Below are 16,040 nucleotides of genomic sequence, written 5' to 3'. Positions count from 1 at the left end.
TGGGCTTATTATTCTTTTTTTTTTACCCGTGAATGATTGGCGGTTCGTATCGGAAGTGTTCGAGACTTTGTTTACAGTTGAGCGTTTCACTCTGCGGGAGAAAGTTAGTGGTATTGATTCTGACAACTCTGCAAACCTGTTTTCTCTTTCCTAAATCGCAGTTATTTTCATGTGGTGCATATTGGTTATGTTCAAATCGGATATTTGTTTAAACCACAAGTTTTAACCAGTGCTAGAGAACGTACGCTCTGCCGCGTGTTCACCCGAGTGCTTCGTGGACCTGCGACTATAAATAGAACTGATATTTCATTCACTTCGTGTCAATCATGCAGAACTTTTCATGTCAATCATACACGTAAAAATTTGACGTACTCTGATGCGTCATATACTTTAGCCACAACCTCAGTAGTTATTATGAAGCCATTATGAATAGTCATTATGAATAGCCATTATGAAGTCATTATGAATACCCGACGTATGCGGTTAAGTTTCGACGTGTTCAGCGTGAAAATTGGAATTAAAAATGCACAGGAATTAAAAAATAAACACAGAAACACTCAACGATCATTGTCGATGCATGCGAGAATAGGTCGGCAAACTTGCTCAAGAGTCTACTCATTCAGACTCCGATCGAGGTGTGACTTTGAGTCTGAGTGAGTCTGGCTGAGTTATACTTCGGTCATTATAAGCCCGAGTGAGACCGCTTGTGGAAAATTCTGGTAAGTAGGAGTCTGAGTGAGTCCGTGAGGTAGTTCTTGGGCCCTCAGACGCAGAAACTCAAAACAAGGACAAGAGAAACATCTATTGACTTCACACACAAAACAATCACAACACTGTGGCTATCCGTACAACACACTGGCTCCGTAATTCAGTCATACAGTCCTTATGTCTACGCGCCCGCGAGTAACCCACGCGTCCTCACTACTCGGAAGTCTAATTCCGTCGGGTGCCACTCACGCTCCCGCTGAAGACGATGGCGTCGACGACGCAACCTCGCCACGGGAAGGTTGCCAAGTGCACGGGAACTCACAGCAGACCATCAGCTGCTCGTGCTGGACCAAGCGGCCCCACGCTGCGGCCGACGCAACACCGAGGTCGCACCTTCAATTGGCGGTTGTGCCGGACCGGCTCCGACGTGGCACCATGGCCACGATCTCGGTGACTGGTTGTGCCGGACCCGAGTCTGGACAGGATCAGCCGCTTGCCCTGGCCCGCACGCTCGTCCGCCACAGGAACAGCATGTCAGGCCCGGCCCGGAACCGCCACTCGCCTCAGGAACATGCCACGCTCGTCCCGGTTGGGTGGGTGACACCCGCTCGTTGGTTCGGTCCCCTGAGGCCCAACGCCTAGCGCTCTTGCTAGCTGGCCGCGTTCTTTCTCTGCCCGTCGCTGTTCCGAAGCTCACGCGCTCGCGTTCGTCTGACCCCGTGCACACTTTCGTCTTCGTCGGTTATTTTCCGCTGTCGGTTTCACTTCCAGTTTCGATTTTGGTTGTGAGAAGCACTCTTACCACACTCCCCCCATTTTCCAGTACGTGGTACACACGTAACACACAGTTCCCGAATATAACAAAGTTTCCGCACACTTTAAATGTCACAGTTTAGATGTAAAAAAAAAACCAATTGCACTATGATGACAACATGATAAAAAAAATTGTGTACAACGGCAATAAGTCACTGCTCGGTAAAAGCCGCACGACTCATATAGTCGGCACCAACGTTGTTCACACTACGAATGTGTTCCACGTGAAAGTCATATTCCATAAGAAGGAGACTCCCCCGCAAGACTCGATTATTTAGGTGCCTAGCTGACTGAATATAAGTCAATGGCTGGTGGTCACATTGCAACGTGAACGGCTTGCCATAGAGAAAAATGTGGTATTTGCGAACAGCCCAGACTACGGCAAGGCCTTCTCTTTCAATTGTGGAGTAGGCTGCTTCGCGGGGTAGTAATTTACGGCTCGCGTAGGAAACTGGGTGCAGACGATCTTGGTGTTCCTGGAGCAATACTGCTCCTAAGCTCCGCGAAGACGCATCTGTGCGCAGAACAAATGGCTTATGCACGTCGGGTGACTTCAGCACAGGCTGCGTGGACAATAGATTCTGCACTTGTCGAAACGCTCTCTCATGTTCTTCACCCCATAATAACTTATTGGGGTGGCCTTTCTTTGTAAGTTCTGTGAGCGGAAATGTCAACTCAGCGTGATTGGGCAAAAAGTCGCGGTAATAACCTGATAGGCCGAGAAAGGCTTTCAATTCCTTCTTGGTGCTTGGCGGCACAGCTGCTTGTATCTTATCAGTAATGCTCTTACTCGTCTGCAGCATATCTTGCCCAACAGTGTGGCCCAAAAAAGTGGTAGTCGGACAGCCGACCGCACATTTCGCTGGTTTTATAGTCAGACGAGCCGCTCTGACGTGCTCAAACAATCTCTTTAGGGTTACCAAGTGTTCTTCCCAAGTTTCAGTAGCGACGAGCACATCGTCAAAGTAATATAGCACATTGGGAATCCCCTCGGTGACGACTCGCATTAACCGATTAAATGCTGCCGGCGCAGTCTTGATGCCGAAGGGCATAAAGTTGAAGTGGTACAAGCCAGATTCACATGAGAAAGCCGTGAGCTCTTTCAACTGACCCGCCATAGGTACCTGCCAGTATCCTTTAGTAAAATCAAAGCGCGAGAAGTAGTTGCATCCCGTAAGCTTAGCGAACATCGTATCTGTGCGGGGGATTGGCTCACAATCCGGAAGTATGACCTTGTTCAGTTGTCGGAAGTCAATACACAAACGCATGGTGCCATCTTTCTTCTTGACGACCACTATGGGCGAGTGATAGGCTGACGTTGACCTTTCAATGACACCTAACTGCAGCATGTCCTTCACTTCCTCCTCGACGGCACCTTTGACAGTAAAAGGTAGCGGGTACTGTCGTACCTGTATGGGAGCCTCTGATGTAAGCTTCAACTCACAGTGAACAATGTCAGTCTTCCCAGGTACATCTGAGAAAACGTCTCTGAATTCTTTAAGAACCGCTGTGGCTTGCTGTCGTGCATCAGCGTTGAGCTCCGATGCTATGGTAACATTCGTCCAGTCCTGTGTCTGTTCTAGTGTGATATGGGGCACTTCGTCGGACTGAACCTCGTCTGTGTCACTTGGCAACGTCGTGGTAACGCCTGCAACCGTTCGTTGGCTTAGTGGCTTGCGCTCCTCATACTTCTTTAACATGTTGATGTGGAAGAGCGTAACCTTGTGGCCCAGGTTTACTAGGTAATCCAGTTCGCTGCGTTTCTCAATAACAGGGAAGGGGCCCTTCCAGGAAAGCACCAGCTTGTTAGCATCGGCTGGTAACAACACCAGCACCTGGTCACCAGGGACAAGTTCGCGCTGTCTCGCTTTCTTATCGTAGTACCCTTTCTGCAGCTTCTTCGCCTTCATCAATTCTTCGTGTGCGAGCGCACAGGTGCGTTCTAAACGTTGCCGCAGCTCCATCATATGCGTGTATGTCGTCTTGGTCTCGTCATCGAGGCGAGGGTTCGTCCAGAGCTCCTTGAGAACAGCCATTGGCCCTCGCACGTATCTACCATATAATAATTCAAAAGGAGAGAATCCAGTGCTACATTGGGGAAGCTCTCGGTAGGCGAACAGTAACGGACCAATGTAATGGTCCCAGGTTTTCGGACGCTCTTGACACATTCGCCCTATCATGCGTTTTAATGTCCCATTAAAACGTTCAATCAAACCATTGGCCATCGGATGGTATGGCGTAGTAGGCAGTTGTTTGAATGAAAGCAGTCGGCTGAATTCCTTCATAACTGCTGACATGAAAGACGTGCCGCGATCACTGATGATCTCTTTAGGTATGCCAACGCGAGAGAACTTTTCCAGGAGACCTTCCGCAACCTGTCTCGATTCAATGGAGGGAAGTGCTACCGCGTCGGGGTATCACGCGCAAAATCTATCATTGTCAGTACGTAGCGATTGCCCTTTTCAGATGTTGGTGACAATGGGCCGATAATATCAATGCAAACTCTCGTAAACGATGTCTCGATGATAGGCGTGGTACCACGCCCAAGGGAGCGCGTCCCACCAGGTGGCGTGGCACCATCTGTTGACAGATGTCGCAAGATTTCACGAAGCGTTTTGTGTCGGATTGGACACCCAGCCAGTAGAACTCTCCAGTGACCCTGCTTACTGTCTTCGTGATACCTTGATGGCCGGCTAAGATGCCTTCGTGGGCTAGTTTCAGCACCACCTCACGCAACTGTCGTGGTACAACAAGTTGCTCCAAATTAGTTCCATCTGGCAAGTTGTGCTTGCGGAATAAGGTTCCGTCCCGAATGAAAAACACCGTTTCTCGATCGTAAGACATGATTTTCTTGCCAACCGCCTCGAAACACTTTCGCAAAGTTTCGTCATCCACTTGATATTTTTTAAGCGCCTCACTTCCCACTTGTAAAGCAGGCAGAGTCATCACAGGTAAAGAAGTGTGCTTCATCGTTTCTCCTGCTTTTCCCACGAGGACGTCTTCAGGTAGGGGCCACTTTTCCATGGCTTCATGCGGTGGCTCATACGCTTCCTCCGCATTCGATCTTGGTTGGGTTGCGTGCAAATTGCCAGATACATCCTGCTCACCATTGACAGCATTCCCTTTGCTAGAGTCTGTGCATGGTGCACGCCTTGTTTCCACATGGCCATGGTCATGCTGTGGTGCTGACTCATTCATAGGTAACGTATCCGGCAATGCCGCGCCCTTGATATTGCCCAAAATTACGTCGTATAATGGGTCGGTCATACACTTAACGAGTACTTCCCCAGTAAACAATGTACATTGCAAACGGACTTTTGCCTCTGGGAGGTATCGCACAGTACGGTCCAGTAAGTACACTGGGCTCGTCGTTCCCGTGAACATCTCCTTCGGAACCAAGGATTGCCGCACGACGACCGTGTTGCAGCCGGTGTCTCGAAGCACATGCACTGGTCTGTCCTCAAGGAACCCCTCCACAACAGGCATGTCAGCGACTCCAATGTTCGCGGATCGTCGACTTGATGTGGCATTGACGATGGGTATTGTTCCGCCGTCTTGGAGAACAATGTAGCCACTCTTATGGTGTTCAGGGGTCAAGTCTTCGCGTTTTTCCGATAGCATACATGATGCCTGGTCTTTGCCAAATTTTCTACCGGGGCATCTGTCACTGCTGTGTCCACTTTGTTTGCATACTCCGCATCGGCTGAAAGTATTCCCTTTCGTGCGGGACCAGCAGTCGGCTGCACGATGGCCTGCCTTGTCACAAAGGAAACAGCGACTTGCAGGCTTCTCCGTCTTCTTCGCGGACTCCGGCTTGGACACCGAAGGTCCCGGATCCTTGGGAATCCGTTCTCTTCCTAAGTTTGTGAGCGCCTGTGCTTCCATGAAGTTATCGGCAGTCTCGCAAAGCGAACTCAGGGTTTTGCAACTTCTCTCCTTGAGAAAGATCCTGAGTGCCGGAGAACAACCCTTCATGAATTGCTCACTTATCATCAGATCTCGCAGGCTAGCAAAGCTTGTCTCCGTTTTTCCCACTTCAAGCCAACGGTCAAAGTAGCCGGAAAGTCTTGCAGCATACTGCAGACCAGTCTCGTTTTCTTCGGGCTTCGCTTTACGAAATTTTTCGCGGTAGCCTTCCGCAGTATAGCGGAACCTCTGAAGAAGCGCCGCTTTCAGTTGATCATAATTCAGCACAGCTGTTGGATGTATCCGGCCTATGACTGTTAGCGCTTCTCCTGTCATGCATAGGCTAAGCGAAAGAGCCCACTTTTCACGCGGCCACCCTTGACACGTGGCGACCCGTTCAAATCGCTGCAGGTACGCGTAGAGGTCGTCCCGAGCCTCATTGAAGGGCGGAATCAGTTTATGAGGACTGCAGACCTCTGTTATTCCTCTGGCCCTCATGCTGGATCCTCCTTGTTCGTCAGCCACCATTGGCTGTACCCTGCTTGCGCTCTCCTGAAGTCGATGCTTCAGTTCGAGGATCTTCAGCTCTTGTTCCTGCACCTTCTGCTGCTGCTCTAACAGCTTCTGCTGCCTCTCAGCGTTTTCTTTTGCAATCTCGCGCTCCCTAGCACACTCATCTCGAGCTTCAACGCACTCTCGCTCAACCCACTCTCTGAGCTCCTCGTTCTCCAACCCTAGCTGTCGACCAAGTGCAATAAATTTCTCCCTGTCCATGACAAAGGCTGCGTCTGAGTAATGGCTTTAGATTTTAATAAGCCATCCTAGAATCTTCTGACCCTGGAATCTTCTGATCCTGGCAGGCTCGCCAATTGTGGTGGTTCTTGGGCCCTCAGACGCAGAAACCCAAGACAAGGACAAGAGAAACATCTATTGACTTCACACACAAAACAATCACAACACTGTGGCTATCTGTACAACACACTGGCTCCGTAATTCAGTCATACAGTCCTTATGTCTACGCGCCCGCGAGTAACCCACGCGTCCTCACTACTCGGAAGTCTAATTCCGTCGGGTGCCACTCACGCTCCCGCTGAAGACGATGGCGTCGACGACGCAACCTCGCCACGGGAAGGTTGCCAAGTGCACGGGAACTCACAGCAGACCATCAGCTGCTCGTGCTGGACCAAGCGGCCCCACGCTGCGGCCGACGCAACACCGAGGTCGCACCTTCAATTGGCGGTTGTGCCGGACCGGCTCCGACGTGGCACCATGGCCACGATCTCGGTGACTGGTTGTGCCGGACCCGAGTCTGGACAGGATCAGCCGCTTGCCCTGGCCCGCACGCTCGTCCGCCACAGGAACAGCATGTCAGGCCCGGCCCGGAACCGCCATTCGCCTCAGGAACATGCAACGCTCGTCCCGGTTGGGTGGGTGACACCCGCTCGTTGGTTCGGTCCCCTGAGGCCCAACGCCTAGCGCTCTTGCTAGCTGGCCGCGTTTCTCCTCTGCCCGTCGCTGTTCCGAAGCTCACGCGCTCACGTTCGTCTGACCCCGTGCACACTTTCGTCTTCGTCGGTTATTTTCCGCTGTCGGTTTCACTTCCAGTTTCGATTTTGGTTGTGAGAAGCAGTCTTACCACAGTCCGATTGACGCAAATATTCATGGATCTAAGTCCGAGTAAGTTCGCTTCAACAGAATTTCGGTTAGTCGGGGTCCTATTGACTCCTAAGCGAAAAGCATAATTATTGAGTGAGTCTGCGTGGGCCCCATTTACTTGGCTGACCAATGACTCCAAATACTTAAAATCTTCCACTGGGGCACGCCTTGTAATCGTATTGATGTTACGACTTGCCAAACCAAAGAGTTCACTTTTCGAAAACTAAAACTGTCCGTTTCTGAACGTACCCAAAATTTTTCACATCGGGGGTCGTTATTGAACACCCCTCATATATTTAAACATAAATATATAAACTGAATGAAAATTACCCATAACTTTCATTTAAAGGTACGTAATCAAGTAGCATCACGCGATGCGCCAATTAGGTGAGATATTATTATTAGGAAACATTGCCAACATGATTAAAAAGCATATTCTTCGCTAACACAATATATTCTGAAATACTGATGACACCACACATCGAAAAGCTCAAGCAATGTATAACATACCAAAAGGACGCACAACTATTAGTAACATTTTTTTCAGTGTATTCGGTCACGCAGCTAATCGAATTCGCAGCGGGACGATTTCAAAATTGAAGTCTGCATTTCTAACGAGACGTTAATGATTGATTGATTGATATGTGGGGTTTAACGTCCCAAAACCACTATATGATTATGAGAGACGCCGTAGTGGAGGGCTCCGGAAATTTAGACCACCTGGGGTTCTTTAACGTGCACCCAAATCTGAGCACACGGGCCTACAACATTTCCGCCTCCATCGGAAATGAAGCCTAACAAGCCGTTAGGAGTTTCTTTCCGCGATACCCTTAATTTTTGGTGGTGTAATCAGTTATTTTTGTGCATTGCACTGGCTCGCACTTTAATGTTAGTAGTTCATGTACTTAGAGTACACTGTTGACCGTCTTCGGCGAAGTAGAAACAGCAATTTATGTAAATACATGCTACAAAACTCGCGTGATATTTTTCCAGAGAAAAGGAGAGCATGTACTGAAGCAAAATGCTAACGACAGAAAAACTGAATAATTCCTAATCATTTCACTATCATGTCTCTATACTAATTCACAAACATCACAAAAAGTCAGGCACTGCGTATCTGCCTAGGACTGCCCCGATGCGCTTCTACTTATGCCACAATCATGCTTGCCAAAGACCATCCGGTCAGGACGTATAGAGTTGTGGATTGCCTCAGAGCGCACATTCGACATGCTAGCCGTGTCCCCGACCACCACTTGGCCCTTCTACCCTCCGGAAGACCACGTGCTACGTTTTGAGACGTCATAGCCAAGCACCTAAACAGCATTCCATCAGGATATACGCCAGCTGCGAGAATGGCATGTCCTTTGTGGTGCCTCGACCAGCCGCAAGTACGTCTAGAAATTCCGGGAATCAAAAAGAAAAGCAATCACTCCAGAGTAGCATTGAAGCAAGCAACACTGCTATTATTACATGAGTTGTACTTAGACCGAACGCAGATATACACTGATGGGTCCGTCTCGTCCAGCAGCTCATCAGGTGCCGCTGTAATTCCGGCTACAACAATGACAATCAAGTTTAAGTTGTCGCATATGACTACATCTACGGCATCAGAGCTTGCTGCTATAAGGGCTGCTTTACAATATCTCGTTCAAGAACGTCCAGGAAAATGGGTCATATTCTGTGATTCGAAGGCAGCGCTTCAGAGTTTGCAGTCTGCCATGCGTAGGAGGAGTCATGACCAATTGGTACAAAAATAAGACATTGTCGTCATGAAGCTCTAGCACGAGGGCATGATATTATATATCAATGGCTGCCTGGACATATCGGTATTACCGGAAATCAACTAGCCGATGATGCAGCGCGCTCAGCCCATGAAGGAACCCGTGGAGTCCCGATTCCTCTATCAAGGAATGATGCAGCAAGACAACTTTACCCTCTGGCTCGAGATCTCACATGCACGTTCTGGTCGTCTACCAGCTTCCAAAGGTGTCAATTTTATGAACTGGATCCTTCGCTCAAGCTAAAGCTACTATCACAACTTTCCCGCTCCTATGCGACACTGTTATGCCGCCTTTGGTTGGGTGGTGCATTTACAAAGGTGTACTCCTTTCGCATTGGTATGGCAGACACTCCTACATGCGACTACTGCGGAGCTGAAGAGACCATCGAACACGTCCTGTGCAGCTGCGCTTGCTACGACACACAGCAATGCCAGCTCCGGATGGTTTTGAATCAACTTGACCCCGGACCATTTTGTGTGCAGAAGATACTAGGACCTTGGGCATCTGCCTCAGTTGCGCAGAAAGCAACTAAAGCACTGCTACTTTACCTAAAGTCAACAAACCTGAGCGACCGCCTGTAGACTGTGTATGCTCCCCGAGTGTGCTCGTGATTGTGTGTACCTTCTCATCTCTCTGCAACCTCTTTTCTCCCCTTTATTTCTTCCCCTGTGCAGGGTAGCAAACCGGATGTGCGTCTGGTTAACCTCCCTGCCTTTCCTTGCATCTTTATCTCTCTCTCTCTCACACAAAAAGTCGTGTTGTTGAAATAAATGAACATCGATGCACGTGGGTATGGAAATTGGTTATGCAGCATGTCCTAAAGCATGTGCGACTCCAGGCCACCTTTTATTACGTGACATCGGGATCCACATTGAGTATGATCTGATGTTATGTACCTAATCAATGAAGAATAAGTGCCGTGCTGCGGCTTCATCGTTCGTGTAGCTTCAAAGAAGACAAAGTGGCACAATCCACGAGCATCAATTCTATCTGTATTGCATTGAACCGAATGTGTTCTCAGATGCGGCTCTGGTTTTTACATGAATAACTGCGGTGATCTGAAAAAGTATGAGTACCAAAGGAGCTATTCACAAGAACGAAAGATAAAGGGTGGGCGCTTGGGAACGCCCTGTGAGGCTATTGTTTAGCACTGAAAGAGAGAGAAAGAGAAACGAGAAAAAAGGAAGGCAGGGAGGTTAACCAGATGCTATAGTATCCGGTATTCTACTCTACACTGGGGTTGGGGAATAGGGGGTTGAACGAAAGAAAGAGAGACTTAAAAAATATGCTTTGACACATCTCGCCAAATTTCGAGTTCTGTTAAAAAGTTGCGTGGACAGACACCATCGGTTTTTGTCGGTGCATTGGCCACAAGGTAAACAGTGCTTGCGTAACTTAGAGTGCCTTGAAAGTGCTAGCGACCAAGTTTTAAGAAGGAAGGGGGTTGACATGTACCGTTCATGCCGTATGTGGCGCTTATTCTCTCGCAAAAAACAAATTTAATGTGGTCAAACAACTCTGTTACCTCTCGGAAATCAGAAGGGCGTTTAATGTTTAATGACATCTTCGAATTCATCCAGGTCTTCATTGTATTCAGTGTTGTCAGTGCGCATGTGCCTGTTGTGAAAATAGAGTGCAGTGCTAAATTATACTTTTCGCTATAGACAATGATATGCACGAGAAATAACTTCGTGTTTTATGCTGAAAGAATTCATGCATCTTTATTTTCAAGGTTGCAGGCAACTTGTAAATCTTTTGCATGTGATGTTCCTCATAAGCATATCATTATGGTGCTCTTTTGACATTTATTGCATAAACCGGGTCAAATTGAACGTTGCTAATTATTAGTCTGGAAAGCCAGTTTGAGAAAACGTTTGGCGTCTCTCTCAGTCCGAGCGAGTCCGCTCTACAAAAATTTCGGTGAGTATGAGTTGAGCTGAGTTACAGTTTAATTATATTTTCGTCAGTCTGAATCCGAGTGAGTCCGGCTAAGTTATATTTTTCATGAGTCTAAGTTTGACTGAGTCCACTTAAGGAAAATTTTAGTGAGGCTGAGTCCGAGTGAGTTTTGTTGGAGAGAAAGTTCGCGTGTCTGAGTTTGAGTGAGTCTGCATCATAAAAAAAAATTTCTCGCGAGTCTCATTTAGTTCGAGTCTTAAGCAAAAAAATATACTTATTGAGTTAGTCTGAGTGATTCCCATTTATTTTGCCGACTTATGCATACGAGTGGCAAAAGATATTCTGGCACATGAGTTCTCTGCCTCGTTTCTACCCCCAACCCCCTCTTCCGCTTTTTTGTTTTGTGTGTGCCAGGATGCAAGAAAGAAAAGAAAACAAGGAAATGTTGGGCCGCAGGAGATAGAGGAGGCGAATAAAAAGTTCCTGGCCTTCGTCTTCGGTTGGTCAGAACTAACTTAGCCAAACTTTCTATTCTCCCATGGTCAAAAAGAACAAGAAAATTGATGGAATGACTTGCAGATGCATTCTTCATTGACATATTGTGCACCCGCCATGGAACAAGCATTCAAATGAGGCATGACACGACGAGATTGTCGCGCTTTAGAAACACTGAGAAGTCCTTTGGACAAAGATGTGACACGAACGGCACACAACGTACAAACGAGGCGAGTATAGGATTCGTTAAACTTGGTGTCTCTTTAAGAAATACGGGGGAATAAATTCACCTTAATTCCTTAGTGTCAACAAAAAGTTGTGTAAAGTGTAGAGGTTACGTAGGAGCAAAATAAGACTATTCATTCATGTCTTCGGCTTCCGAGACGTTTAAGCAGTTACGGAAAATACGCTTTCGCTATATGGAAGGAAGAACCAGAGAGAAGGCAGAGAGGTTAACTGGGCACATACCCGGTTCGCTACACTACGCTAGGAGAATAGGAAACGGGAGTACAAAGTTGAGAGAAAGAAGAAAGAGAAAGGAAAGAGAGCACAAAATTGTCAGTACACGGGCTGAAGCGTATGCAGCGGTGGGCACTACACGAAAGTTCACATAGACCCATAGTCATATAAAAAGCGCAATATATGCGTTCTTAAAATCCTGTTTACCATTCCAATACCCCCCCCCCCCCAACCAAAAAGAAGAAGGAAGAAGACGAGGACAAAGGGAGATACGTCGACACCGCCTGTGTTATTAACCTTCTCTCTGTCATTGTCTTTCTTTTTTTGTGTGTGCTCAAGATGACGAACACTAAGTACCGCTAGGCCAAACACAAGTTCTCTTGTTTATGCCGACGCCGCTCCCAAGACCATACAACTGTTTTTAGATGCCAAGAAATATAATATGAATTCAAAGCTGGGATTGTTAAAAAAAGCTGCATATTTGCTTTTGTTCATCATCGCAAGCAGATCAAAGTAAACTTGTTCGCGTGACGATCCGCGCTGAGCGAGAATCAAATATATCGGAATATTGCGAGCAAGGAAACTGTTTCGATCCCCTTTTATCTGAACTCAATGAATTCGGAGAGAGTGACAGGAGAACTGTTCCTTCACTATACGGAAACAATCGCAATCGAGTCAAAAGTATGGTACTACTCGTGAGGACTAAAAGAATGTGGCGGCCCACAGAACGAGCGAATGAAGTTATCCAGCATAAAATGCCGTATTATCACGCTAGCTGACGTGGGCTCGAAGCATCGGGGGGCAATGGTTTTTTTTTTTTGATGAAAGATAGGTACAATTTTATTTGTACAGCATTGATGTCTCACAGTGGCAGCATAAAGAAACGGTGACGAGGCAACGGAGAAGGTGTGGATATAGCTATTGCAAGCGCTCGTAGAATCGCATAATTGATGCACGCGCTGGGATATAGTCGCATACACGTGTGTAATGGCGCTGTGGATCTGCCACTGACTCTCTTCCCACGGCTGAATGAAGGCTTCTATCTTTCCTGCATTGACTCGTGTTCCTCCAAAAAGTAGCGATGTTATTGAAAGAAAATTTAGCAAGATCGACGTAAAAAAAATGGGAAAGTAAAAAGAACATGGTAAGGAAGATCCCAGAACAGGGGTGTCAACAAGGTGGGGGCTGGGACATACTCAAAAGTTTTACCTGCCCACTCTATATGCCCCACTAGCAAACAAAGTCGTCAAAGCACACCATGATTTCTCTGCCTTCTTACCATTTGACATTTTGTGTAAGTATTCGTTGTATGTGTAGTGGGGAATTCGCAAGGCACTGCCTAGTGGGACCATCTGTCTCTGAGTGCGAAGCGCGAGTGTGTGCACGAGGTGTAGACGCTGGACTGCTCGAGCATTTCTGTCCGTACCGGCTGCCTGCCTACTACCTGGCGTCGCTATTAAACTCCCTTGCAAAGTGGTGGAAGTGTGCTGGGTACGCAAACCTGGAACTTCGAAGCCGGAAGCTGCCCACTGCATCAGCAATGCCTGATCAGATGACCGAGCAAGGTACCACCCTGCAAAGCACGGCCCAATCTCAACTGGTCATGGTACCTACCACCCTGCGCCAACGAGATCCCCCCTTCTTCAGCGGCACCGAGGACCAAGATGTGGAAGATTGGTTGCAGCTGTTCGAAAAAGTGAGCGCTGCTAACAAGTGGGACGACCCCTCGAAATTGAAGTATGTCCCATTTTATCTTAAAGACGTCGCCAGCCTGTGGTTCACAAACCACCGTACTGAATTTACCACTTGGGCCGCTTTTAAGACTACCCTTGCAGCTGTGTTCGATCGCCCCGCAGTGCGCAAGCTGCGTGCTGAACAGCGCCTACGCGGACGAGCACAAAGGCGGGGCGAAAGCTTCACAAGCTATATTGAAGATGTCATCGATTTATGCCGGCGCTTTAATCCTGAGATGACCGAACAAGACAAGATTAGTCATATCTTGAAAGGAATAGACGATGATGCCTTTCAGATGTTGCTGGCAAAGGGCCCAAGTACCGTGTCCGAGCTTGTGACCCTGTGACAGAGCTTGGAAGAGATTCGGAAACAACGTGCGTCAGTTCGGAGGTCAACGACAGCAGACGACTCTCTCGCTTCCCTGGCCTTCGGTGGTGACAGCACCCTGCTGGAGCAGATAAAAGACTATGTACGCGAAGAGGTCGCCCGACAGCTTTCGTGTCTTTCGTGTCTGCCGACCACCGAAGCACCAACGAACCGCCTAACGCCGACAATCAGACAGGCTATTCAGGAGCAGGTCTCCGAGGCGTTGCCATTACCTACGTCTGCCTCCCCACCAACACCTGTTGCCGCGCCACTGACTTATGCGGCCGTCACGGCAATGCCTCCACCTCGTATGCCACTGTATACGCCACAACCTGTACGACCTTCCACTGCGCCGTTTCCACCTACACAGCAGCATGGCGGAAATCCTTGGCGCACTGCTGACAACCGGCCCATATGTTACTTTTGCGGAATTCCAGGTCACGTTGCACGTCTATGTCGTCGGCGCTTCACAGTTAGTGCACCAAGATACGCTGACTACCCGTTTCCGCCTCCATACCACGCGCCTCCCATGCCACCTGAAGTTCACGAACGCGATGCGCAAGCTGCGTCCAGCACCCGAACCTCCGCTTCTCGACGTTCAACTTCCCGCTCGCCTTCCCCTTCAACAAGTCGTCGTTCTGTATCACCTATGCGTCGACTACCCACCTCCATTGAGACGGAAAACTAACTGCCGCAGCTCCGGAGGCACGAGCTGCGTCATCGTCTAATCGTTCAAGTCCTCGCCTGTCTCCTGCCAATCTTATCGATGTAATTGTCGAAGGTGTACGAAGACTTGCACTCATCGATACCGGTGCCGCGATATCTGTGATTAGTCAAAGACTCTGCCGCTCTCTTCGTAAAGTGACGATGCTTTCTCCTGTAGTTTCACTTAGCACTGCGAGCGCCCAACAAATTGAGCCCATCGCGGCATGTACGGCAAAAGTGGTTATTCGAGACGTGTTGTACATCATTGAATTTCACGTGTTGGCTTCATGTTCCCACGATGTCATCCTAGGATGGGATTTCTTATCACGTCATCACGCCGTCGTGGACTGCGCTCGGGCCGAAGTGGAGCTGTTACCGTTTCGTGACGCGCCTTCTGTGGATGCGGCCGTATCTAGTGCGGCTAACCTTGTCGTCGCGACGGACATAGACATTCCTCCTTTCAGCGCCCAGTTTGTCCCTGCCTGCTGCACTTCACTTTCTGACGCTACCGTCCTATTCGCGCCATCTGACATCTTCGGTAGCCGCCACCACACATCGCTGCCATTCGCCGTTCTTGCGCTTTGTCAAGACACCACCGAAATATTTATTTCCAATCCGAACTCGTGCCCCCTCAGTTTGCGCCGCAACGAGACGCTCGGCCACATTCAGCTTATCGATGAAGGTACTATCGTGCCTGCCGATTTCTTCGACACCAAGCCGAATATGGAGCTGAACGCGTTGGTTCCTCACTTTGCCTCGAACAGCGTGTCGTCCGATGCATTTCAAAGTTCTATCAACAGCCACCTCGCCCCGGTTCAACGAGAGCAGCTTGTTACCCTGTTGCACGAATTCAGGCGTTCGTTTGACTTTCCCCAAGCGGTGCTAGAAAGAACGAACATTGTTGTGCACACGATTGACACAGGGAAGAGTGCTCCTTCGCGCCAGCGCCCCTATCGCGTGTCCCCGACAGAGCGTCACGTAATCGCAGAACAAGTAGACGACATGCTACAGCGTGGAGTCATCAAGCCTTCTTGTAGTCCTTGGTCTTTACCAGTTGTACTTGTCAAAAAAAAAAGATGGTTCGATCCGGTTTTGCGTAGACTACAGGCGCCTAAACAACATTACGAGCAAAGATGTTTACCCTCTTCCCCGCATAGACGACGCTCTCGATTGTCTCCAAGGTGCAGAATTCTTTTCCTCGCTTGACCTTCGCTCAGGTTATTGGCAGGTGCCAATGGCTGAGTCTGATCGTCCAAAAACGGCGTTCGTCACACCGGATGGTCTCTATGAATTTACCGTAATGCCGTTCGGACTCTGCAATGCGCCCGCAACATTCGAGCGAATGATGGACAGCATTTTACGTGGCCTCAAATGGAACATTTGCTTGTGCTATCTTGATGACGTTGTGGTCTTTTCACCCGATTTCTCTTCGCATCTCACTCGTCTGCGTAAAATTCTACAGTGCCTTACAAACGCCAGGCTTCAGCTTAACCTGAAGAAATGTCACTTCGGGGCTAA

This window comes from Rhipicephalus microplus, chromosome 2 (genome assembly GCF_043290135.1).
Source record: "Rhipicephalus microplus isolate Deutch F79 chromosome 2, USDA_Rmic, whole genome shotgun sequence".
Lineage (NCBI taxonomy): Eukaryota > Metazoa > Arthropoda > Arachnida > Ixodida > Ixodidae > Rhipicephalus > Rhipicephalus microplus.
Note: the sequence above shows the minus strand (reverse complement) of the source record.